This window comes from Crocodylus siamensis, chromosome 10 (genome assembly GCF_052110815.1).
Source record: "Crocodylus siamensis isolate JL-2025a chromosome 10, ASM5211081v1, whole genome shotgun sequence".
NCBI lineage: Eukaryota > Metazoa > Chordata > Crocodylia > Crocodylidae > Crocodylus > Crocodylus siamensis.
This window is the reverse complement of record NC_143404.1, coordinates 60,202,586-60,229,191: the sequence shown is the minus strand read 5'-3', so window position 1 is coordinate 60,229,191 and position 26,606 is coordinate 60,202,586. Positions and strand designations below refer to the sequence as shown.

The 26,606-nt window shown below is 43.3% G+C and overlaps 1 protein-coding gene and 1 long non-coding RNA gene across 3 annotated transcripts in view; one reads left to right on the top strand and one right to left on the bottom strand.

The window, feature by feature from the left end:
• Nucleotides 1-2,707: 2,707 nt before the first annotated feature.
• LOC149856677 (uncharacterized) lies at nt 2,708-18,313 on the bottom strand. 2 transcript variants are annotated; one of them, XR_016444414.1, is made up of 4 exons: nt 17,720-18,313; nt 17,032-17,126; nt 16,588-16,740; nt 2,708-14,931 (listed from the first exon to the last, which is right to left on the bottom strand). It is a non-coding gene; the product is annotated as an uncharacterized LOC149856677 (long non-coding RNA). The 2 variants fall into 2 exon arrangements; XR_016444415.1 differs by lacking the exon at nt 17,032-17,126.
• LOC149856676 (opsin-5-like) overlaps nt 18,244-26,606 on the top strand; it is a 42,928-nt gene continuing 34,565 nt past the window's right edge. Inside the window, exon 1 of the mRNA XM_090064461.1 lies at nt 18,244-18,343. The gene's annotated coding sequence lies outside the window, so the exon portion shown is untranslated. The remainder of the gene's footprint in view (nt 18,344-26,606) is intronic.

Here is a 26,606-nt window from a genome sequence, read left to right as displayed (position 1 = left end):
AAGAGGTCGGAGGTTGGTTGTGCAACACACAGCTGTACCCTGCATTGTTACTCATGCATCATTCCTCTCCAGCCTCTTCCCACCTCACACCACAAAGATGTCTGGCTGCCTCTTCAGCACTAGTAAGCTCAGGAAATTATAGACCAGCATGTCTGACCTCAGTGATAGCTGGGATCCTAGTGACAGTAATAAGGGATGAGATCACAAAAACATTAGGAGAAATCCAAGTTGATAAAGACCAGCTAGCAGGCTTCACCACAGCTAAATCTTGTGCAGCAAATGTGGTGGGAATCGTTTTTTATAACACAATAATACACTGAGCAGAGAGGCAAGTGGGAAGCGACAGACACTGATTTCTGTCAGACATTTGACACAGTGAAGCACGGTAAACTAATATACAAGATGAGTAGGTACAGAATGTGCCTGGGAGACAGTGAGAAATATATTACTTTGCTGGGTTGTAAAACTAATTCTGCCAAGATCTAAGAGCAATGCACAAACATTTAATTATTGGAACCTCATATAACCCTGTGTAGTAATTAGATGCGACTGTCCTCATTTACAGCAGGGGAAACTGAGTCACAGAGAGGCTGTGATTTGTCAAAGACTACACAGCAGAACTTGAAATAAATCTTCCAGGATCATTCCATTCCAGGATTTTGCAGAACATATAAAAAATCAGCTAGTTTTTCAGAACAATCCCTGTAAAACAGGGATGCCAGGCATCAACAGGAGCCCTTGCTACATGTAGTCTTCCAATTTCATTTTCTTAGGAAATGAGCAAATATCCAGTCTTCGGTTAGTCAAGATTCTAGCTAGAGGGGCCTGCATAAGCAACAGCAGTTATTTCTTTTCTTTGGTTTCTAATTAATAGCAAAACATGTCCTGAGAACTGGATATTAGTATTGGATTTGGTTTCCTTAAAGAGGGGATTCCCTGAGTGCTATTTGGGGCCACCTGTATTCCAGGGGGTTGTATAAACAGAACAAGTTACAGTTAGGATAGACTTAGACTCCTCTGGTGTGTACAGAAGTGCTCCGTGCACATTTTATACCGCTGTAACTTAGAACACTTTTTATAGCACTATAAATGTACAGTACTCTTAAACATGACAGGGGAAACTATCATTTTTCGCCTGAAGTGCAGTTTTTTGTGGGGGGAGGGGGCGCAGAGCTCTGAGTCTCACCGCACTCTCCAGGCTAGGATGCAGGGAGCACTCCACAGAGAAGTGACTTTAGGCAGGCTCCAGTATACAGAAGTTATTTAAAGTGCTGTAAAATACACTACTTCAAATTTAAGATCTCAGTTAACAATGGCTAATTTAAAGTGCGATACCCATTTTTAAAGTGCTGTAAAGCCATGCATCTCTGTTAAGTCACTGCAATAAAGCCCCTTAAATGGTGAAAAAGTAACTCCTGTACACACCCATCATTGCTGAATTCTTTTCCATGGGGAGTTCTGGTTCACCTGAAGGTGCAGACAGAAGTGACAATTTTTGCCCAATCTGGCCCCTGAAAGCACTCTACCATTGTAACCAAACACAAGTGCATGGATGCAGAGTGCTTTAAAAAGGCACAGTCCCATGACAATCTGAACACTCATTACATGAGGGTTCGGATGAAGGTGCTCCAAAGCAAAGCACCTTCATTGACCTGTGTCTGCAGGCAATGGGAGCAGGGCAGGGCTGATGTAGCCCAACACTGCTCCGGTGCTGTTTTCAGAACGGGAGTGGGGGGAAGGCAGCAGAGGGAGCGCATTCTGGGGGTTGCCCAGTCAGCACTGGAGAGTGGGGTTGGTGGACTGGAGGCCCCCTGAGGTGGGGGAATCCAACCCATCTGTATCCCAACTCCAGTGCAGTGGGGAAACCCCAGAATGGACCTCCCTCCCCTGCCTTGTCCCTGCAAAGCCTATAGAGACTCTTCCTGGGTCGCTTCAATCCCCCACCCTGCCAACCCAACAGCTAATATCTGTTATGTCAGGAGGATCTGTCTAACTCATGACAATTTCTGTGAAGTGCCATGAGTTAAACCAGGGAGCAGCACTTCTATCCGCATCTTTAAATGTTTGCAACTCTAATGAATACAAATGAAGCTATGGCAATTTATACTGGCTTAGGATCTGTTCCCAGTACTCCTGATTCACAGATTACTTCTTGAACCTCTAGAAAAAAATCCTCCCCAGAGTCGGAAATGGAGAATTGGGGATTTCTAGGTTCTATCTCCTCATCTTCCCGGCTCGATTCTCCTTACTTTGCACCTTGTATTATCATTAAGGGCATGTCTAGGCTAGTTAAAAAAAAAGGTTGGTTGCTTTGATTGAGATAGCTAATTTACTTGAATTAAAAACCTATTTAATTTTAGATTACATTGGTATTAAGTGAGGTTTTAATCTGAGTTACACTTATCTAATCAAGCTCTTTGCACTGTAACCCTCCCCTCTCTGCTAGCCTGGAAAAACCTTGTGAAGCATACAGGGGGTGTAAAATAACTATTTTGAATAGGCAGCATTTTACATCTGTTTTGTACTCTCTTTTAGCTGATTCAAAACCATGGGGAGTAAAGCCCACTTCCTCCCACAAACAGGCCAGGAGGTGACAGAGGGTAGGTAGAGGCAAGAGACCAAGAAGGAAGCAGACTACAAACAGTCCAGTGCCATTGCAATTATTATGGGCTGTTTTATTAACAAATCACACATATACACACACTCACAAAGTATTTGGATCCTGAAGAGCAAACATTAAAACATGCAATAAATTCAATCAAATGAAACAGCTGGCAAACTGTTTCCCTTTATAAAGATGAGGTACATTCCCCACTGAAGTTATTGGGAGTTTATCTTCAGCAGAGACAACTAAATTACCGTATTTGCCTGACTATTGATGATTAGCTGTTACCTGTATAAAGATGGAGCAACTGCTCTGTACTTTTTTGCTCTGCTCAAATTATGTTACACACAGAGAAGAGCTGGAGCTTCGTGGCACAGTTCCAACCCCAGACCTTCAGAGGCCTCAACTTTGTTTACATCCAAGGTTTTGGTTTGAACCTTGTCTGTAGGAACATTTGAGATTTTCCCATCCCTAAGAATCCAACCTCTCTCATCAGAGAGGACGTGAAATTCAATTTTGCCATTGAAATAAATATTAAAGGAGCAAGCCCTTAAATGCCACCTAGTTCATCTTTAGCTGTATAAAACCACTGACCCTTGAAGACCACTGAAACTCTTGTTCTCCACTCTTCACATGCTGTCTAAAAGGAAATGGTCCAGCGATCTGAATGTTAGTTAAATATGCCTTGATCTTACACAAGCTCTGTTAACTTCCATCCAGTCTGTGCCAAATTCTCCAAATGGAGAAGGGGACCCTCCTCCAGAGCATAGTTAGTGTTTGTGGTATTCCTTGAAGATGGGAAATACTTTAAAAAAACATTTTGGTAAGGGTGACCACAATCTGGAATGAGCTCCCAAGGGAGGTGGTGCTCTTCCCTACCTTGGAGATCTTTAAGAGGAGACTGGACAAGCACCTGGCTGGGGTCATCTGACCCCAGCGCTCTTTCCTACCCAGGGCAGGGGATCAGACTTGATGATCTACTGAGGTCCCTTCTGACCCTAAAAATCTATGAAATCTATTAAGTTTACCATCTCTCTTCCAGCTGTAAAGACAGACATAAAACAGCCACTTAACTACCTGGCAATCCCCTGCACCCTACCTTCAATTCCAAGGTTTTTTTTTTAAATTTAATGAATCAATTCTCTATTTTCCATTGTATTTACTGCTATTGTATATTTGCACATGTTTTTATTTTTATTTTCAAATGCTTACCAGCTTGGCACCCTGGGGCTTTTTTTTCTTCACTAATTATCCTTTTCATCCATGACTGCTTACTTTTATAGATCACTCCTCATAAAAGACTCGATATTTTTAAAAGCCATCAACCCATGGCTTAGTCTGACCTACACCCCACTGCAGAACCACACTGGCTACCAAAGGTTTTTCCATTGATTAATCTGAATGAATGTCAGTGGAACATCAGCCGGTATTTCTTTAATATTTAACACTGGCTTGTGGCAGACCCAATTCAAAAATCACAGGGCTGGGGGTGGGGGAGGTCCAAGACATGCTAAGTCAAAGAAAGCAGAGGAGTCGACATATGACCCGATTCAAATGTATTAGCTAATTGGAATTGGGTCAGTTGGATAGGCTGGGTTAGCCTTATAGCCCTTGCAGGAGGCAGCAAAGTGCTATCACTATTTTACAATTAGAGAAACCAAGGCAGAAAGAAGTTAAGTCACTTGCCCAAAAGTCACAGAGAAATTTAAGGGCAAAGCTTGAGCCACAATCCAGCAGTCCTAATTCACAATCCTCCTGCTCAAGCCACTATTGTATATAAAGATCTCTGTAGCCTGCTGCATAGTATCAGCACAACACAGGTATTTGCAGAAGGCTCTCTTTCAAAGGGCAGGAAGAAATGACTTTGTCAAATGAAAATGAATGATCAGCACAGGCTGAGGTGCACACGGAAAAAGGATTCATCAAATAGTTCTACAGATGCGATAAACATTAGAGGGAAGCTTAATGGAGCGGAACTTTTAAGTGAAAAACTATGAAAGAGAGAAACCAATTTCAAGGTAATGCTTTTTATATTTACATAGCTCCTGAAATGAAACCTCCATTTTAGTTTTGGTTGATGGGTATTGTTGCCCACCTCAACTACTCTCTGTGGACTTTTGTGCTTGGAAAAATAAGAAGGCTATTTTGATGTTCAGAAAGGGAGCATGTTTGCTGGAGGGAAACTGTGTTGTCTAGAGGTTACAGAAGGAGACTGGTAGCTAGAAACACCTGCTGCCTCTCCCAAGTCAAGATGAGAGACAGTGGCACAGTCATTAACCTATTTGCCACCTAGATTTTCAGTACACAGAGTTGCATGTATAATTTGTGCAGCAATTTATTGACTTTACATGCAAAAATTGCTAGTGAATGACTGTATATGCAGTTGCACTCATAACATGTGCAATCATATAGATATTTTTGCACGTGTAAAACACTAGCAAAGTGTGTGCAGTGTCTTCTTCTAGCACCTACTGCACCATAGGATAATGGTTTACTACTGCTCTCAACTAGAAGTTTTACTCCATTAACTTAAATAGCAAAGAGCTGTGCTACAATGCTTAAGGTTTTGCTTTCAAAACTGTGCTGATGACCCTTGCAGATTATACTGAAAATTCTTAAAATGGGGTAAGTAGCCCTTATCAATCTCTTGAGATTTTATTTATTAAAGTTGATATAGTATAGTGAGGTACTATGTAACTGCTAAGCTTTATTACTACTGATCAGGCAGGTAAGTGTTTATCTATCCATCTATGGTTTTATATCACACCCATTGCTTTTTTGTCTGTGCCCCCAATGTTCGATTATTCCAATGAGTAGTCTAAATATAGGCTGGCTCTTCCTTTAGTAAGCTCCCCTGCCCCAGTACGCCAACATCGGCCTGCAGGGAGGAGATAGTGTGCTGCATCTGGTACCGAGCCTTTTGCTGCCTGCAGATATCCCCAGTATCAGACAGAGCTGTTTGGACAGCACTCTGAGCCATTAATCCTGGCTAGTATGGAAATAGTTCCCTTCTGATTGTCTCCGTGTTCCCTTGTACAATGAATACACCCATTAACTAATTTTTCATTTGACTGAAGGACGAACCTCCTTTCAGCTCACTGACAATACAGGCCAGGTAGCATACAGCTCTGAACGCACAGCACTGCTGACTGGTGTTCTTCATGACTCCCCATTGCTGCTCTTGGCAGCTTTCAGGACGTGCTGCTATTTCTAGTCGCTTTTCAGATTCATGACCGTGTTCTCTTTTGTGTAGCAGGAGCTGAATTTCCATTTCCTACTGACGTAACATAATGGCCTCTGCTGCATCATATGTTTCCTCGCACATGCCTTCTATCTCCCTGAGTCTCTTGATTCGCAGGAGAGTGATTGTGTGGAATAATAGCTCTAATTCTCTCCCTCCACCCTGGGCTGCCCACTGCTGAAGGAACTCCAGTCTGAAGTGCTGGGAAGGGTAAGACCAGCCCTCAGTGTCTCCATATTCCTCTCCCACCGACACAGAACAATTAGACAGATTCATCTTTAAATGAGCAGCTTGAAGATCACGTTCTTTTGAGTGGAAAATCCCCAGAGCAATTTTACACTGGAAACCTGGGTCCCTCCACTTTGTCACATTATTTTGCCTCTCCCATTTTGATTATTGATGAGAACAATTTGCTGTACGTGATGGTTTATTCAGCAGGAACAAACTAGGTGTACACAAGAGAGAGGAGTAAGTATCCCTGTCCTCTTCACGTGAGATTGGGTAATACATTTCCTAGTCTCTGTACACATGTCCTGTCATTGATTCATGTTTCTGTGAACAACTCCCTCATTTGCATATAAACAAATTTGGTTCTTTCAGGCTTCACTACCTCCTCAGCTTGCAATTTGGTTTCCTGCTCATGTCTGGAACATGTTCCCAATCTGTATCTGTCAATGATACTTAATGTAAAACCTAAACATTGTTTCTCTAGTAGGGTCCCCTGATGGCTCATTTTGAATGTGCCACTAGGTATTTTTTATGTAGCGTGATAAAATAAATAATAATAGCAGCTTTCTACCTAGGGATCTTCACACACTTTACAGGCAGTAAATTAAGCTTCACAGCTCCTCTGTCATACAGGTTTTCCTTGTCACAAGTGATGATAATGAGGCACTCAAGGCAAATCCCATTACATCGCCTACTGCATTTTCTGTCAATGCAGGGTTATTCTTTACAGGACATTAACTAGTGGTTTGTCCAGTTTAGTTTTAAGCATCTATTCCATCTTTTTACAATCCTAGCTGTGCTTTTATGCAGCATACTGGGGGCTCTGCTAAGTTACAGCAGCCCACCCCAGGCTGCCAATAGGCTGATCTGCATCCCACAGTCTCCACTGGATGACCACATCCTTTCCATTTCCAACATGTCCTGGCATCTCTCTGCCTCTGGACCACTCTACAAATTGATGCAAACCACTGTGTATGCAGACTTTCATTAGGATCAGTGTAGGCACTGCTCCAGGACCAAGGGGTTTCTTCACCTATTTTTTGTGGCTCATTTTTATTCTCTCTGTGCCAGAGAGACTAAAAACAAAAATCAGATTTATTTCCTGGTACCTTTAATCTTTCTTCATTGCCGAGTTCTTCCAGTCCCCAGTGCATTTTTAGGTTAACTTGCTCAAAGGTGCACTATGAATCAGAAACAAAGTCAGGAATAGACACCAGAGCTCTGGCTTCTGTGCTAACTATTCAACTTCACATTCTCAAAATAAAAAACTGCCAGCACAATTATTTTCACTAGAGTACCACCTAAGTTATCCACTGTCATAATATTTGCAAGGTAAATTGATAATATTTATGGTAAAGTGTCTCTTTTTAAAAACCCTTCTTACTGAGCCTTTAATATTTGAAACACCATTGGGATATTTTTGTATATTATTACAAGTTTATAGCAGGTGTGAATTTGCATAAGAGAAATCCCATGCTTTCCATAATCAGATTCTTGCAGCTAGCTGAGAGATTCCTTTTGATAGATAAGTTCTTAATAAAAAAAAAATTCTTCCAGAGTCCCCAAACTCAGATCTGCATTGTTTTCCCTGGAACTCAGATTTTTGATCAACACTCCTGGTGCAGCAGTATTTTGTGCTGAGTAGGGATTAGCACTTAGACTTGATTAATCAGACAGACTTTTTCTCTTTATTCAAGTTTTGTAGTACACTATTGTGTACTATACTTCCTGTCACCATTCTCTTCATATATTTGTCCTCAGCACTCAATGTGTTTAAGAGGAGTCTCTTGCTTAGATGCCAAGAGTAACACGAAGAATTTTCAGCCCTGAGAGTTTATTTAGAAGGCAATCACGCTAACAACAACTTCACATTTTTTAATCTCTCTGCAATGACTCATCTGCCAAACTTCCCCCAAAGTAGAGAAGTATCATACTCATTTTAGAGTGATGAAGTGAGGTAGAGGCTTAGTATCTTATCCATAGACATGAGTCCATGGTACAGGCAGAATTAGACCCCAGGGGTTCCCAGCTCCTAGTACTCCCTTAGCTGCTTTCCATTTTTTGTAGGTGCTAAAGTATTGTTTAATGTTTTATTGTGAACATTTCACTCCTAAGTTCATTGAGACAGTGGAGATAGGGGAACAGATTATGTACACACAGATGCACTCAAATCTTTGGATTGCCTGGAAGGCACCAGGCAGGCTAACAGTTAAATGTCAAGATATGTCACATATGAAAAAACTGTTTTCTTTTGACAGTTTTTTCTAATGGAAATAAATTACTTTCCTGTTTTGAACTAAGACATCTGATCAGATGAGTCTAGTTATGCCAAGTTCTGAGCTTCATTCATTCATTCACTCTTCATTTGCAGAACTGTACAGGTATTCTTGGATCTTTGGATCCAAGTTACCTTGTAGCGTGCAAAACTTAATTGATGTGACCAGCAAAGCTGTGTTCTGACAGCAACACTGAGCACATCCACACTCACAGCTCCTCTGCAGCAGCAGAGCCCTCCTCTCTGCCAGTCTCTGTCTCTGCCAAGTAGAATAAGGCTTCTGCACCAAACTCAAGCTACGTGCTCACACTCCTTCTTCTGGCTGCAGCAGGGCCCTTCCTCTGTTAGCACAGCCCCTGCATGGAGCCACCAGAAGCACATGGGTAGTTTGGCAGGGGTGCCTGCTACTTGCTGCCAAGACTTCTGCAGGGTAAGTACAGACATAGGCCAACACTGGATGTTTTTATCATCATCAATTTGTTACAAAGAAATTATTCAAATGCACATGGCTTATCCTAAACTGTAAGTACCTCAGAGTCTGGGCTACATCCTTCATTTTTCTCTCTAATGTACTGTACAGATTTACTGCACTGTATAACTTGCAATGCCAGTCTATAAGGAATGCTGTTAGGAAAGACACAGGATTTCTTTGCATCTTTGCTTTAATTTTTGCTTTATATGTATTGAGAATCTCAGCTAACATTTGGAGAGCACATCAGCATGTGTATGCATGCAAAGTATATCCATGATTTCATACAAAGACAAAGTAAAACTGCAGGTTAATTCTTATGACAGGAAATAGGGATTCAAAATTTGTGGGTTCTTTTTCCTACCCTTCATTAATCCTTTGTTCCTGACTTTCTCCAGTACCAAAATTTGAAGAACAGTGAAGATTAGTTTATTATTTGTGTAGGTGCTAGATATTGCCATTCATGTAACTCAACTATCCTTATCACATCTGTGTAGCTTTCCACAAACTTCAATCAATAATCTCTCCTATACATAGCATTGTCCTCTTGCTATAGACCAAGGGAACTGCTTCTACGACTGTGGTAGGGCCTGGGAAAGAATGCCACAAACAGCAAGAACAGTAAAGCAAAAGTTTCTTTTCTATACACATTTACCTAGCTACTGCATCAGAAAGTACATTAAAAAAGGTGAGTGTACAGGACTATTTACAGGATAACATAATAGCAGCCACTTTTACAGCATTACATTTTCCTAAATTTAACACAAAGTGCTTACCATATGGGATAAAATTTAAGTAAAAATGTAAGTAAAACTTGAGACTTTGTGTAAACAAGGGTATTCCCTTCATGTTCACACTGCAACACATTACCACAAGCCACAAGTAAATAAATAGATGTAGTTTAGAAAATATAATGGCAATTTGGGCTGCTGTAGGCTATATTAACACCTTTGGCTAATTGAGATATTCTGATAAAGCCCAATTAGATTCACAGCACTAACAAGCATACTAACAAGCCCTCAACAGTCAAAGAAGGGGGCCAAATACATCAGTAGTGATTAATCAAATACCATTACCAATCACTAACAAGCCAAGACACAGGAGATCTGTAGATTTCAATCTAATCTCAGCCTAACAGATCAGCCACAATGTACAACCTTTTCTGACTTGAAGTGAATCAATGCTTTTAAGAATGACTAAAGTACTCACAGAGGAGTACTAGCTAACCTCATCTAATTTAAAAATTAAACATGTGTACAACTAAACCACTGAAATCCAATAAATTCACAGATTACCTCTTAGCTATACCACTATACAATCCCTTAATGCAATTCTGGACTCCTTCACCTTTTCCCTTCTTAAAATAAAATTCTAAATCCAGTAATAAACTGAGCGAGGCAAGAGATGTATGTAATACAGCTGGAACTAGCCATCTCAAAGAGGGGTCATAACACACAGAACCTAACAGCATTTTTATACAGCTGGAGTGGCTTGTGGTTGTATGTGGTGCATTCACAGATCTCTCAGTTAAAGATAAAGCAGCCAGAAACATTGCTTCAATCACTTAAGCAGCCCTAGTGGATTGAAATGGTTGGTTAATTCACTCACTGAATGACAAAACTCATGAAGAGCTAGTTAGGGCTGTAATTCATGCTATACCCTGTTGTCACAAGGCTGCTAACATGATTGTTTTATGAGGAAATAAAGCTTGCAAGAAAGGGTCAGCCCCAGAAATCTAGATCTTGACTCTACCCATTAGAAAATGTTTCATCAGAGAGACTGGCTGGGTCCAAGAAATTGATAATGGCTTATGGACCACCACTACAATTCAGTCTGGCTCAGACAACATCCTCTGTTGGTGCTCTGGATACACATATCACAAAATATATCTTTATAAATGGCAATAGGTGGCCATTTAAACAGAAAGACTGAGGTCGCCTTCTCACCAGGATAGTTCCCATTGGAGAACCCAGGCAGGGACACTTGTACTGCTGCTGTACCTGTGGTGGGAATGAATAGGGGCCTTCGATCTCCAGGCCTGTCAAGCCAGTTATTTCAGAGGTCTGGCTTTGATCTCTAAGACCTTTTAACAGCACCAAGTATCATTGGCTAAAGTCAGACTTGGTTTCTGGAGATGCAATTTTACTTCAGGCATCATTTGTACCTGGTCTGCATTTGGCCAGAGTTTAAAGGTACACTACAGGGAATGATCTGTGAAAGTGAATTAATCAAGTAAACCTCAACCGCTGTACAGGGGAGACCAGGATTTCAGCTAGCAGAGGTCAGTACAACTGCATATCTTTAGGGGAGCTAAATGCCAAATGCACCAACAAAGAATCTAGCCCATAGTATCCTTGCTGTGCATACTTAGGAAAAAAAAATATTTTTTGCCACTTCAGCATTGCCATTGTCATGCAGGATCAGAGATGGATGTAGAAGGTAAAGCACAGGAACCGGTGTTTAAAGCCTGGTATATGCTTCTGACTCACGAGCTTTCATCTGTGCCTTTACTGACAAAGCCAGGGCTGTAGCTGTCACCCATGCATTTATGAGCACTGCACTTCATTGCAAATGCCTCACTCTCGTTTGTTTAGTGGACACGTTCCTTGGCTTTACGTATACAAGAAGCTGGTCAAACATCGACACTCCAAGTGATTTGACTGCACAATTGTGAGGAACATATTCTGCAGGCATGTCCCATGACAAATAACATGCAGTAAGGCTTTGATCCCTTCCCTCCCTGTGCTGGGCAGCACACTACACTACTCCAATACTTTGCAAGAGCCCCACTTATTTCAGGAGGAACATTTACAAAGTATGGTACTATTCAACATGACAAAGTGACAGAAACAGTCCTACTGGGGCAAAAAAGGCAACTGGAAATCTTCTCCCTTCAGTGATCTTTGTGCAGATGTTGGTGCGAAGCATTAAAAGCATCAGTGGCCAGCTGTAGCATGCAAGTCAGGCAAATATTTACTAATATCGATTTATAAAATGATCTTAGAAGCATCTGCTCCTGTTTCAGTATCTCTAATATTAAAAACAATCCCTCACTGTCTCAGTAGAAGCTGCCCTTATATGGATGCTCCTCAGAAACAGGTCCAGCTTGATAATGCAAAATAGGACTCCAAAAACATAGCTCTGATTTGAATGCCTGGGAGAGGCCAGGGATGTTGAGAGTTCTTGGGAGGCTAATTCTATTTTAAAAGCAAAGAACCCCCTGCACATTCTTGGTTAAAGGGACACTGTCAGTTTAAAAGCCCTTAGCCAGATCCTGAGGTGGTGTGAATTAACACACTTCCAATTAACTTCATAGAATTATACCATTTTACATCTGATCAGATCCCATAGCTTGTTAATTTCCATATTTCTTTGTAACGGGACACATAATGCTTTTTATTTTTAAACACCCAAGAATTTTAAACAGCCAGGTCACTTGTAAGGAATATACTTCTTGCATTTGTTTTCAGCTGCCTAAATTAGGTTGCTGAACACCCACATCACTTTTTAATAGTCATTTTTATTGTCAAGTTTATTTGTTCTTAAAAAGACGATTTCATTGGAATTTTCTAAGAAAATAGTCCTATTGGTCTTCAAATTTATAAAATGTATTTTTTACCAAATGTTTTAGTGTGAATCCAGTTTAAGTTGACATTGTCCCTTTATGATAACATTTAGCAAATTAGGGGATCTTTACAACTTTAAAAGCTGCTGTTTTTTTTTCTTTTTATACACAGCATCGTTAGTCCATGTAGATGGATGGCTGCTCTCTGTTTGATTGTCAATTATCTGTTTATATTCTATCAGATGCACAGTTTTGCTCATAGCAATTTACTCTTCTTCCTAATTAGATGTAGCAATTAGGATATCTTGTCTATTACACTGGAGTTTTCCTTTAATGAGTCTGCCTGCACTTGAATTGTCTCTCAGACACCTGTTTCACAATAGAACTAAAATCTGAATTAACTCCCTGTCACACCAATTAGAGCTCTGCTTCTGTCATCTTTTTCCTGAATTGTCTTCTGCCATTGGGGAGCCCCCTGTGTTTGACAGAGGGCATCCTGCCCCTAATCAATATTCATTATTTTTTCAACTGTCAGCCGGTAGTAAGTCCTCTATGAATCTCTGGGACTTGTTAGCAGCCAGCTTGCCATCCCTCTGTGAGTAGCAAGAATCTGTATACCTCTCAACAGGCAACTCTGGCCATTCAGAACATTCCCTGCCTTTATTCAGAGCATCTCAGTGACCTGAGCTGTGGCCGTTCAATACTTTGTTTTTATACAAGCCTTACATGACCGTCTTACTAATGGTATCAGAGCATCTCAAAATCATTCAGGGGGTTTTACTCACAATGCTCTTGTAATATAGGAGAAAAGGCTCTTCTTTTTACAGGTGGGGAACTGATGGTGAGGAGCAAACCAGGGTAGCACAAGGAATGAATGGCAGAGCCAGGAACTGAGCCCTGATTTCCTGAAGCCAGTCAATATTCTAGCCAACCGATCACCTTTCTTACATGCCCAAATGTGTACTTGCTATTCTCTTTCTAGCTACCTTTGTTTGCAAATAGTTGCTGTCTGATTCTGCAAATGTTGTCTGTATCTAAAGAAATGGAGAATCCAGAAAGAAACCTATTAACACCTATACAAGTGCCACTCAGACAGATCAATTCCTTTCAGTCTCATCCTTGTCTTTCACTAAATTCCATTATTCTAACCTGGAATCTCTTGGTCAGAGCCAACATACTGTAGCTAAAAGTAATCCAAGACACATTTAAAAATAGCCAGAGTATTTGACTAAGTCAGTTTAATACATTGCTGGTGCCTTCAAACATGGGGAAATTTGACAACATAGGGGGAAACCCAGTATTTTATCTCTTTTCTGCTAGTTACCTTTGTGCATATTCCTGGTTTGATCTTAGCTTCATTCTCAGATTTGTCTTTCACCCAATTAATACTTAGTCTCCACTTCACAGGCATGCACTGAAGTCTGAGCAGCAGCTTTCTCTGGCCCTCCCCAAGTTCCAGCTCTTCAAAAGGTATCCTGTACATCTGCTGCCTTCTCGGTGCCCCCATTATCAGATAGTTTTATTGGCTTAGCAGGTGTTTCAGGATCGAGATCAAAACTGACACCCAGCCATACAACAGTGTCACAGAAAAACACAACAGAAGAGCGAAAAGCAGATCTCAGGAATCCTAATTCCTAGGCTCTGATCTAAATGGTAATAATAATGATTACTATGCCTAATTTGCCCTCAAAATTACTGCATAGATCAGTTAACTGGGTACAAAGATCCTTATAATTCATTCTTTGTTAATAGAGTTAGCCAGTTTGCTTGGATATTTATATTAGTTGTGCATACAATTTAGGTACACAGTTACATAGGCATTTAATACACAGTTGTCCATTTACTTTGTTTAAAATTCTTGCCCTCTTTGTCTTGCAGCATAACTAAAAGGAGGTAAGTCCTTGATACTCACCAAAGACAAAATCCCAGGAACACCATGTACTTTTCTATCCCCAAAATCTCCCATGGCTGCCAGTCTATCAGTGATATGCTGCCAACATTTTAACAAGAGCCTTCTCAAAAACATAATGTGTCAGGTCCCTTCTGGTACTGAGTTGGGAGTCCTCTTTGTTCTTGAGCTAAACAGACTTCCCAGAAGTACTGGCTTCTCCCAGAGCAAAGGTGATGGGTTAGCTGGGGATAAAATTAACGCCCTTTACTAGGAATTAGGGGAAAATGAAGACTGATACTCCAAGAACTACGGCTTCGAACTCTGAGCAATGCAAGGCTGTAAAATTACAGGGATTTGTTTTTTTTATTAACATATTTCATGTTCCAGGTCAAAAAAGCCCAATCAGTTCCAAATCATATCGATGGAGCAGAATTCAATCATCCCAAAAACCATGTCAATTGAGCAGGCAGAACTCAATCATTCTAAATACCATGTATGGTGCTACAACTGGCAAGCATCCTCTGTTTCAGGCTCTGACCCTGGGACATCAGATACTCCCAAATCCGTTGGCAGGCATCCCATGCGCAGGCCCAAGCCCAGAGGTCTTGGGATTCAGATACCTCCACTTGATTGTGGCTCATTTGATCTGAGCTGCTGCTGGAGATATAAAGGTGAGAGTGTTTGTACTGCTAACAGTGCTGGTGGTGGATGCAGGGTGTGTCCCCCTTGCAAACACTCCTGTTTCACACCAGTTTCCCCAGGAAGCAGCCACCTAAGCAGAGGGCTACAAAATGTAACAAACAGTCCCAAATGCAGCAATTTGTGGATGGCCCTGGAAAACAGCACAACATCCCTCCCCTCCCCGCCACTCATCTTACATAAAACAGGCCTAAGGATTTCTGGGGAGGTATGCAAGATGACTTGGTGGGATGCACTATACTTTAAATGACTTCTTCAAACAGCTACTAGGTGGAGTGGCCACATAAGAGTGATCAACCTTCCCTGCACAAGCAGAATCTGGATGCTTATTCCTTTTAACCTCCACAATTGCATCTCAGCTGTTTATTCTGTGCAGCTTTTCAACATATTTGCTAGGAAGAGGACTATGAACTTAATTTTTTTTAAAGATGCAAGATAGGATGCCTGCTTATAAATCCCTGAGGCTGGCTCTGTTAATGAGCCCTTGAACAGAAGAGTTTCTGTGCTATCAGTAGATCATCATCACCACAGTTTACTGCAATTATGCTGCCAGTTCCCCATTCATCTGTTTAGGCTAAAAACACAAAGTCTTCTTAATCACATGGTGATAAATGCTTGTCTGAGCTGATTAATGGAAAATTACAAAATATGGAGAAAGAATATTTTCTAGCAGGAAAGAGTTATTTCATTTTGACAGAAGAATAGGAATAGTTAGGAATAGGGAGCCAAATCCTGGCTCCTCTTTTGGAAGCACTTAGCTGGAATAAGGCAGGCAAGGTTCTTTGGGCAAATCCAATATCTTTTATTAGACCAACTAAAATAGTTGGAAAAATTCTTCTTTGCAAGCACCTTTCTTTAGGCTGAGGAAGCCTGCACTTGGTCTGTGCTTGTCCTGGATGGATGCAAAGAAGTTTTTCAACTATTTTAGTTGGTTTAATAAAATATACCAGATTTACCCAAAGAACCATGTCTGCCTATGTCCTTAGACCGACATGGCTATAACTTATACCCCTGACATAGCTGGAATAAAAATGCTTTAGCTGGTTCTGTGTGCTGGGATGTACTAGAAATCTGGCAGGATTGCCTTGTACTGAGGTGAACCTGGGCAATTACAATGCCATCTATAGGGCTATTCCAGCTGGTACAAGTTGACTCTGGGAGTGTTCAAGCTTGTGCCCAGGAGCAAAATTAACCTTAGACTTCTTCCTAGGATTGGGCATCCTTAAGATAGTGAAAAGCCTTTTACACCATAGCTGAGCTGCACCTGCAAAGTATGCTCAGATGCACTTGGGGGGTCTAGCTAGAAAGCAATGGAAACTCCCTGGCTTTGACAGCAATGTCTGCAGGACATGGGAATGGTATACAACTTCACACATGGGGAAAAAACAAGCCTAACTTTTTGTAAAATATTTAAAAGTTGATCCTGCTTCAGGAGACTTGACAAAGATTTTGCTGCTAACTTAAAAAAGTTAGCATTGCTAATAGGGGTAAGGTTAGTATTGAAGTGGGGAAAGGGGTCTTTGTATTATGTCCCCAGTCTCAGGCTATAACCTGTACCACAAGTTTCTTCAAGTTTAAACTCTCCCTGTTGGCACCCATAAACACACAGCTTACCTGGTGTTGATTTGATGTGTCGTGTTTTGTGCAGTCTCTTTTAGTATTATTTCTATAGTGTTTCAAGGATCCTCTGATAGTTTTCTGTCAACAGGGTATCGTCTCTTCTGGGATTTGGAGTTGCAAACATCAAATCATCTTTTGTCTTTGAGTCTGAAGAAGGAGAAAAAAATACTTTAGTGCTTGAGCCAACATAAACAATACCTGAATCTCTGCAATGTCTCTTTGGTGGGGCTTTGGATCTGGTGCTTGACTAATCTCCTAAATAAAAGTCATCATAAAAAGTTCAAGTATTTTTCTTGTTCTCTCTCACAAAAACAATTTTGATTAAAGTCTTCTTCAATCTAAACAGGTTAAAAATATTCAAATAAAGCAAAAAAAAAGAAGTATGCGATTTTCTGTGTACACAGTCACATATTGAAAGGAAACAGTTAGAATCAGTACCTTAGTAAGGCCATGTGGATAAGGCACTAAACTGGGACTTGTGTTTCCACCTCTGCTCTAAATTTTCCTTATTTCTCTGCACCTCAGCTCTTCTCCTGTAAAATGGGGATAACATTTCTTTTTGTCCTACGTTTTGTCCTGTTAGTTTGCAGGCTCCATGGTTTACTCTGCCTAAAGCGATCAGCAAAGTGGAGCCCCAAACTTGACTGGAAATTTAGAAATACTGTATTTATTTACTTGATTCTAGGATGGGGGGAAAAAGCCCCTCATCTTAGAATGGAGTATGAGGGCGGTGGGGGTAGCTCCAGCCCCTAGCCAAGGGTCAGAGCCATAGCCCCAGCTGCTGCCTGTCCCCCCTCACTCCCCCATCTTCCCCCTGCAGCCTCTTCCTCTCTCCCCTCGGTGCAGCCTCTGCTGCCCCACCCTCCCCATTACCCTGTCCCTGCTCTAGCCTGGGGTGCTGAGCAGGCCCCAGCCCAGCCCAGCCTGTGTGCAGCCCGCTGCTCAGCGCCCCAGGCTAGAACAGGGACTGAACCTGCCGGCCTGGAGCACAGGCTGGCAGGGGAGGTGGGGACGGGGCAGAGGTGGCATGCACAACCGAGCTACTTGCCCTCCCCACTGCCTTCTCCCCTGCAGCGCTGGGGGGAAAGGGGCTGAATTCGAGGTGACCAGCCATTCGATTCGAGACCTGGAAAACGATGGTGCCGATACGTATTCCAGGTCTCGAATCGAACTGGGAGGAGGGAGGTCATCTTAAATTCAGCATCGTCTTCGATCCGGCGTGTTCCCCCCGCGTGCAGGTCCGCTCGTGCTTCTGGTCACGCTGCGGACGGATGCCTTCTCCGGAGAGCGGGGATCCCCCGCGCCTCTGCTGCTTCCCGGGTTTCTGGGGGAGCCCAGGCTAGGAAGGGAGGCGCCTGCTCCCACCAAGCTGCAGGTTTCTGTTTTCTGGCTTCGTTTACACGCGTGGGCCCACCCCGTGCCACACGCGGCCCTGCCTACGCGGGGCAGGGGCAACCCCCGGGCCTGGGCAGCGCGAGGAGCGGGCGGCGGGCCCGGACTCCGCCTGCCTCAGTTTCCCCCCGGTCCGGGCGCGGCTCCGGGCTTTGGGCTCCGCCGGCCGCCGCCTCCCAGGAGCCCCCCGGCCCGCGCCGCCCCCTCGCTTCTCTCCTCCCCTCTCTCCTCCCCCTGCCGAGCCGCACTGGCCGGGGCTCCCCGGCGGCGGAGCAGAGGCTCGGGGGCTGCCATGGGCGCCGCGGGGCCGGGCGCGACTTGGCGGCGCGGCTGAGGGCGCGGAGGGCGCGCGGGAAAGGTACCGGGCGGCGCGCGCACGGGCACCCACCGGCGCAGGTGCGCGCGCACCCACCGGCACATGCATGCCCCGATGCACACGCGGGGCCCCCGCCCGCACACGCGTGTCCGTATGCACAGCCGCCCTCACACGCACGCACCTGCGCGCAGGGAGTGGGGGGCGAGCGCCGCAGCCGCGGCTGCCCGTGCGTGAGGGGCCCCGGTGTGAAGCTGTGCGCGCCAGAGAGGAGTGACGCGCGGAGCCTGGGTGTGTGGGGGGAGGAGAAGCCCCCCGCAGGTGAGGGTGCTGCGGGCAGGGGCTGTGTGCGCTTGGGACCCCTGGGCAGCGAGGTGGGGGCAGAGGCTGCAGGGGTCCCGCAGCTTTGGAGACCAGCCTGGCCCCGTTCCCTTGTGGGGGAGCCCCAAGATAGGAAACCAGCCGTGTCTGAAGAGCTCCCAGTGGTGGGGACCCCCCCCTTTACCACCCCGGTTCTCTTCACTAAATGCCCCAGCTGGAGCGGGGGTGGCAGCATTTGGGGAGATACCTTCCTTCTCTGCATTTCTCTGATTTGCCGTATTTCTTAAGCATGTGGGCAGGTTTCCTGGCTTTCCGGCTCCTGTGCTATGTGGTCGCTTCCCCATGCACTGGGAGTCTCACAGATCAGTTGCCGGTATTTGGTGGTGCAGGTCAAACTGGAGGTGCGTGGGGGCTCGGATCCAGCAGGAGAAGCTGTGGGGCAGCTGGAACGGGAAGAGACGGGGAAAGTGCAGAGAGGACTAGCTCAGCCCTGGCAGCAATTCACAGTAAAAGAAGGGGGTTGGGAGTGGACGGAGAGGGTGCCGCAGGACAAGCTCCGAATTCCAGTCCAGCCGTTGTCTGTGTCTCCGTCTTGGATGTGATTTGGGGTCCGTGTGTTGTTGCTCTCCTGACGGCAATGAAAGGGGCTGTAATGTGGGACGCTGGGGTTTCTGGTGCTGCTGCTGCAGCTGCTAGGAAAACTTCATCTCGTTTTGAAATCTGATTAAACTGAGCAGAAAGGAGTTTTTACAGTCCTCCTCTTCTCAGGAGAGACCTTGAGCAATGGAGCTTAAATCGAATTCAGCCGCAGCTTTGGGCCTCTGAAGAGCGTGGCTAAGCAGCCAGCTAGGACAGGTTGAGGGGAGTCTCCTTCCCCTCCCTTCCAGGACATTTAGGGTTGGTCAAGTAGAGTTGGATTTTTTTTTTTTCTTTTTAAGGAGGGACGAAACTGCAGCAGTCACTGCTGTCAAAAAAAAGAGTGCATTTAGCATTTGTGATGGACACTCCTGCAGCTTGAAGTCTTTTTCTCTACTACAGAGCAAAAGGTGTGTAAGCTTCCCTCTACCGCTTTGCTCCCATATTTCCAGCCCTTACCTGGTGGAGTACCTCTAGGGGGAGATGCTTGCTGTGTTCATCTTTTCCTTGGATTTCCAGCAGTGTAAGTGGTGCTGGGGTTGATTTTTTTTTTTTTTCGTGTTAACATATGCATAGGAAGGGGATGGAAACCCACCACCTCCTTTCACACAGTCACAAGACAGTGCTGACTTTTGTTCAGTACATCCTCAGGCCAGATTTGGACCTCTAGATGAGAGGAAAAGGTCTGTAGAATCTCGGATAAATCCCTCTCCAGCCGTCTGATCCCACCTACTTAATGAGCTAAAACAAATTAACTCCTTTCTGATTTATCTGTTATGGGGAGAGATTTCCTGAACCCAGAAAGAAAGCAGCGCATGAAAGAAATGGATTTTTTTTTTTATGATGATATCCTCACTGATTCTAATTTACGTTGCCCAGGCTCACCAGCAAGGTAAGTAGACAGGATTTAGTGTCGTCTTGACTATCTTGAGACACAAACCTGACAAATCTCCACATTTCTCCACACTGATTTGCAGTCAGCCTAGCTTAGTGTCAATGATCTTAGCACATCTATCAATGTAATACATATACATTCCTCACTGTAATAGAGAAAATGATAAAAGTATGTTTACAAATGGCTCAAGCACTCCAATAAAAACAGGCTATATTCTACCTAATATATTAGAAATAGAAGCACATCTCATGGATTATTTTCTTGACATCCTGATTTCATACGATGACACCTGCACCTTAATGTATTAAGAGGATGGATCACTGACAGGTTTCTGCCTATAACTGAAGGAAATAATGAAGTCTTGCAAACTTTGCCAAGTTCTTATTCTTTGTGTATGCTAAGAAAAGAAAACAGCTCATTTCCACAGCTGATCTGACCTTTTTGGGCTGTGTTTTACCAGGTTTTGTTTCTGTTTCAGAGCTATAATGAAGTTCCCTCCTTTTTCACTTCATATTTCAATAGGCTCCATCATGCCTACTTAAATAAGCTCTTCATTGGAATTTTCTTAATTCTTGTGCATCCCATAGGAGAGTTTCAGCTGTGCAGTTACGTGCTGGAGACAGCATGTCTCCCATTCCAGTACTCCCAAGGAAGAATGAAATATGGCCTCCAAGGAGAATCATGCATAATTAGAGGCTCAGAAATGACTTGCATGGCACTAAATAAAGGTGGTTTCCAATTAGGTTAATGAAGCTACATAAGGGCTCTATGGGACAGATTCACTGGAGCTGGTACAGGGAGGTATAAATTATACTCCCTGTGCTGCTGAAGCTCCTCAATCTCCAAGGAGGGTTCTGAATTCCCCTGAGCGCTCCAGAGCCATGCCTTCATCCTCACCTTGGGACAAGGGAGGCTGCAGGTGCCAAGTATTGTAGCAACCTCCTTGTCTGCTAGATTCACTGTCACCTGCCCCAAACTTCATCCACCATGGTTCAGCCTTATGCATCCAAATCCTTATGATTTGGAAATGCTTTAACAGCATCCCGTTTTTTCTCACTAAGCTTCCTAGTTGGCCTGGTGAAACAGTAGTGGTCCAATTGGCTCTTCCCTAGCAGTATGCTACTCTGGTATCTTTTTTGCTGGGGCTCACCAAAAGTTGTGTGGTTTTTTTCAGATTCTGGAAAGAACGTATATTGATTGGGTGCTTGGAGGTTGCTTTGGTCGGGAGTTAAGCCATGCTAACTGAAGGCCATAAACAGGACAAGATGTTCCCAACTGTACCAACAAAACAGAATATGCATTTGTATGAACAAGTGGTGTAATGTAATGAGTTACACATATAACTGCTTATTTATGTAGTCATTCACCCCAGTGTATAAATGCACCAGTTTCAATTATGGGTTTAGATGTTCTTGACATTTTCTGTTATGTTTTTGAGGAAGGGGGGGCATCTACCCCACATCAGATTCTCAAGAAATTCTGGAGAGAAATTTAAAATAAGATTTAAAACAATTAATACATAATTAGTCAGAATAATACAGCTCCCCCCTTCCCTTCTCCCCCTCCCCCAAAAAAAAAAAATCATCACTTTTCTTATTTCTCCACATTGGCACTTTGGATCTAATAACTTGGTGGTTGTCTAATAACTTTAACCTTAGCATTAGTTAAAATGCTTAAATGCAAAAGAGTGATAAGAGGTGAGCTCTTGGGGACATTCATCATACAAAATTGGATTTTTGTTAGCTGTGAAATTAAATACTGTGAAGCAGCTTTTTCACTCTGGGAATGATGAAAGCACCTTCCCATCCTGCTTCATGTGCTCCTTTCTATGTGCTCAGGTAAGGAGGAGAGCCCGGTTGTGCTGTAGAGAACTCCTGCATTGCAGAAACTCATTAAATGTGAACAGAAAAGGGAGGGTGTCTGTCCTTTTATGATGGGGAAAGTTTTTTTTTTGTGGAGAAGCTTTTTGCATCATTCTTCCCCCCCCCCCCCCCGCCCCCAAAGGAAAAAATAGATCATATTTAAAAAAAACCTTTTTTCCCTCCATCATAAAGAAACAAAATTGAGTGCAAACCCCACTGGTTTTACAGTTCTTTACACAGATCTGTTGTGCATGTTTGGGATTTGCACAGAGCAGAGGGGAAAAAACTTGGGAAACATTTCCCTTCCTCAGCAGAGGGGGCTGCCCTGTATTAATCCTTATGGTTTCATTGCTTCTTTGTGGAAACTCTGTGAAAAACAAACCAGGAGGACACTCAATAAAAGGCAAAATTCAGCTGAAATTGAATCTCTTAAGTGAAGGAAACTTGGTGCAAAAGCAGTTGCTGTGTTTGCAGGTAGCTCACGTCTCAAAGTCAATACCATGTCTGCGTTAAAATGAAATTTCATTTTTAAAAACAAAGCTGTGAATGCAGGTTAAATACAATGAGCTATATTCCCTTGTGTTGGGCTGCTGCCGCTCCATTCATGGAGGAGTACAGCTACTTCTCGCTTAACATCATACTTATGTTCTTGAAAAATATGACTTTAAGCAAAACCCAGTTACATCACAGTAGTTACCTACTAGCAGGTGGCGGCCAAACAACTTTATAACCAAACATTGCACGATTTTAAATGAGTTTCTTCTCTAATAGATCAGCAATGTAACAATAAGACAGTGTTAACTAGGATGATGCTAAGTGAGGAGAACCTGTACACAGGTATAGCTAAGAGGAGGATTAGCTTCATGGTGCTAAACAAGTTTTGCCAACTGTCCTAGGCCCTTTCCAGTGGCCAACAAAGGGCATATGGTAAAGTGAAGGGGGCCTGGCTGAGGTATGGGTCCCTGTGGCAGCTGGCTGCCTGAGTGGTTTTTAGTTACTTTAACTTATGCTGGAAGCCAGGCCTACTTCAGCTGGCCCGGCCCAGTCCAGGATCATGGGTGCATAAGCCCAGTTTAAAGCCACCATTGGACCCAGTCTCTTTCTCTATGCTGTGTGCATTTTCACTAGAATTCATGCTGTGGGCTATAGACTTCAAATAAATATTTCCACCCATTTAATTCTCAAAAAGCCTTTAGGGTTAGAAAGCTACAGGGCATTCTGACCTTTCTGGAGCAGGGAAGCGTGCTGGAGGTCTAGGATCCATCAGTTATTCAGAGGGGTCAGAGAGGGGGCAGTCACCCTCAGTATACATCTGAGAGCCAAAGGCTGTGAGCTGGGCAAACCAGGTTCTCCAAGACCCATTTAGCATGGTGTGCATGTGGAAAGTGGGCAGCACATTAATTTCCTCAGCGATTTAGCATGTGCTCATAGATTCCTGGATGCTAGGGGCTGGAAGGGACCTCATGAGATTATTGGGTCCAGCCCCCCTGCACTTGAGCAGAAAAGACTGCTGAGGTCAGATGATCGCTGCAGGGTGTGCATCCAGTCATTTTTTAAAGATCTCCAGGGCAGGTGATTGCACCACCCCTGGGGGGGAGCCTGTTCCAGACCCTAGGCACTTGAATCCTAAGACGTTTCTCCTTATGTCATTCTGAAGCAATCTGCAAGCAGTTTGTGCCCATTGTTTCTCGTCTTCCCCTGGGGGTCTTGGTGAACAGATGCTCCCTGATGAACGCCCCTAATATACTTACAGGCTGCCACCAAGTCCCTGCTAAATCTTCTTTTCTCCAGGCTGAAGAGTCCCAAGTCTTTCAGCCTCTCCTCATATGACCTGGTGTCTAGACCTCTTAATCATGCATTTGGACTCCCTCAAGCTCCTCCACATCCTTCCTGAAGTGCAGCGCCCTGAACTGGACACAGTACTCCAGCTGTGGCCTCACCAAGGCCGAGCAGAGCAGGAGGATGACATTCCTTAATCTTACTCGAGATGCCTTGGTAGATGCATGCCACTGTTTTATTCACTTTGCCAGCTACGGCATCGCATTGATGGCTCATGTTCATTGTGGTCTATCACGATGACCCCCAGGTCTCTTTCAGCTGTGGTGCTGGCAAGTGTAGCAGTGCCGAGCCTGTAAGTGTGTTGCAGATTATTTCTCACCAGATGGAGCACTTCGCATTTTTCCGTGTTAAACATCATCACATTTTGATCTGCTCACCTTGCAAGTCTGTCTAGGTCAGCTTGTATCACCAGCCTGTCCTCAAGCACAACCACATTGCTCCATAATTTGGTGTCATCTACGAACTTTGCCAGTACGCTTTTAACACCCTAATCCAAATAATTGAACATGTTGAAAAGCACTGGTCCGAGTACTGAACCATGAGGGATGCTACTGGTCCTGTCTCGGAGCCAGTTACCTAGCCACCAGATCGTAAAAGTATCTGAAGCTGCATTTTCCCAATTTAACCATGAGGACATTGTGGGAGACCAAGTCAAAAGCCTTTTTGAAATCCAAGTATATGTCTTCAATCTCATTTCTCTTATCTAGGTGGCAAGTTACCTGATTGTAGAAGGAAATGAGGTTGGTCAGGCATGCTGAAGCTATGTTGGCTGTCCGGTTTGCCTAGCAATAATGGATTCTTTGATTTTTTTTATTTTTTTCCCCTCAGGATTTTTCCAGGGGTTGAGGTCAAACTGATTGGCCTGTAATTCCCTGCATCTTCCTTTCTCTCTTTCTTGAAGATAGGTACTGCACTGGCCCTCTTCCAGTCTTCTGGGACCTCTCCCGAGTGCCATGAGTCCTCAAATAGCTTTGCCGAGATAAAGATGAGTGCAAAGTTAAAGATAAATGTGAAGTCCCAAGAAGCTGACATAGGAAATTATCACATCTCAATCCTGTTCTTCAATTTAGTGAATTTAGCTCTTGGCAGGTTTTTGCACCTTGTTCCACAAGTTGGACGCTTACTTTACCCTGATAATTATGTTACAGTAAAATTACCTAAGGGGAGCTGAGGAGTTTCCTTTCTTCCTGCAGAGCTATAAAGCTGAAGTGAGTGGGCGGAGGCTGCATAGACTTACAATAACCTTCTTATGAATGTATTCTGCTGTTGTTGAGACACTGGTGACAGACACATTTTCTTCTGCATTACAAACAGTTAGAAAAGCCCCAGCAAAGCCAGGAGGGGGTCTGAAAATGGGATAAAACAAACATTTGCAAATTACAACTGATCTAAAAATCAATGCAGTTAAATCACCCTGTAAATTAGGATATTCAAATATAGGAGGCTGGAGCAAGACTTAATATAATGCCAAAATAACCACTGCAAAGCAAACTGAACAACACCTATAAAACAGAAACACACAAGAAAAACTGGATAATATTAGCTATGAGCTCACGAAACTGAAAAGCAATTTCCTTATCAGTAAGTAAAAACTAATGGGTATTTGGGTTGCTTCTCTGACATCAGCTCTGTGTTCTTTATAGTGGAAAATCTCCAAGGTGCAAATTTTAACTTCAATTTTTTTCCTGTATATTTTTAGTACTGTCAGATATACTTCTGTATATTTTTACTACGCAGACTGAGATTTTAAGCCCGAGTGTCAAAACTGCATGTGTAAATGGAGGTCAAAAAGTGTACACGGTCACGTGTCTGCTTTGTATATGCAATTAGTGACAAAATAGGGTTATTTTTCACATGCAGATGGGTAAGTAGGTGTTTAGCTAGCAATCTGCATGTATAATCACATTAATTTGTGTCTTTTCCTATGCACAGCTGTATATTCATGGTCCTAAAAATCAGTGCCTAGTAGACTGTAGTTAGAGCAGTAGTCTTGGATAATACTAGCAGAAGGCTAAAGTTTCTCTCTAAAATGCAGTGAATGTTACAATGGTCCATTGCTTCTGTCTCAAGCTTCCTCTTCATTATCTACACTTTGTTCTGTGCACCCAGGTGTTTCCATCTGTTAAAGCAATCATGAACCTTTATTGTACATACAAACAGATAGTCACCTCAAACTGTTCAACCAGGCAGCATTTTTACCTGCTTGACAAATGTAGGTTTTTGGGTGCAGAAAATCAAAGCCTAGCTTAAGGATGGATTAAAAGCTTGTCTCAACATAAACCAGACATGCATCAGCTAGCTGCAGTGTTTGTGTGGCTCTGAACTTAGCCAGGATCACTTAACAGCTCTTCGGTGCCAGCAGACATGGCCCTGGTCTGGAAAGCAGGAGACCCACACCTACGTTGGCTTCTGGCTACCTCTTTCCATTACAGCATTAAAACAGCCTCACCCTCCTGTAGTGATATATTTTTCCTTTTACAACAGAAATCTTGTTCTACTGAAGTTTTTTTAAAATAATTCTCTGAGAATCAGATGGTATTTTGCAGAAATAGAGTAATCTGACTGGAGAGCTCTTTTGTACTGGGAAACATGAACAAATAAGCTAAGATCCTTATTTTACAGATGATCACAAGTGACCCAAGAACATCGTTTAATCAGACACACCATACCACTCAAGCCCATTCAGGAAGATGCAACAGTCCTTAATACAACACATAATTCTCTTCCTTTCTCTCCCTATCAAGGAGGTCAAGGA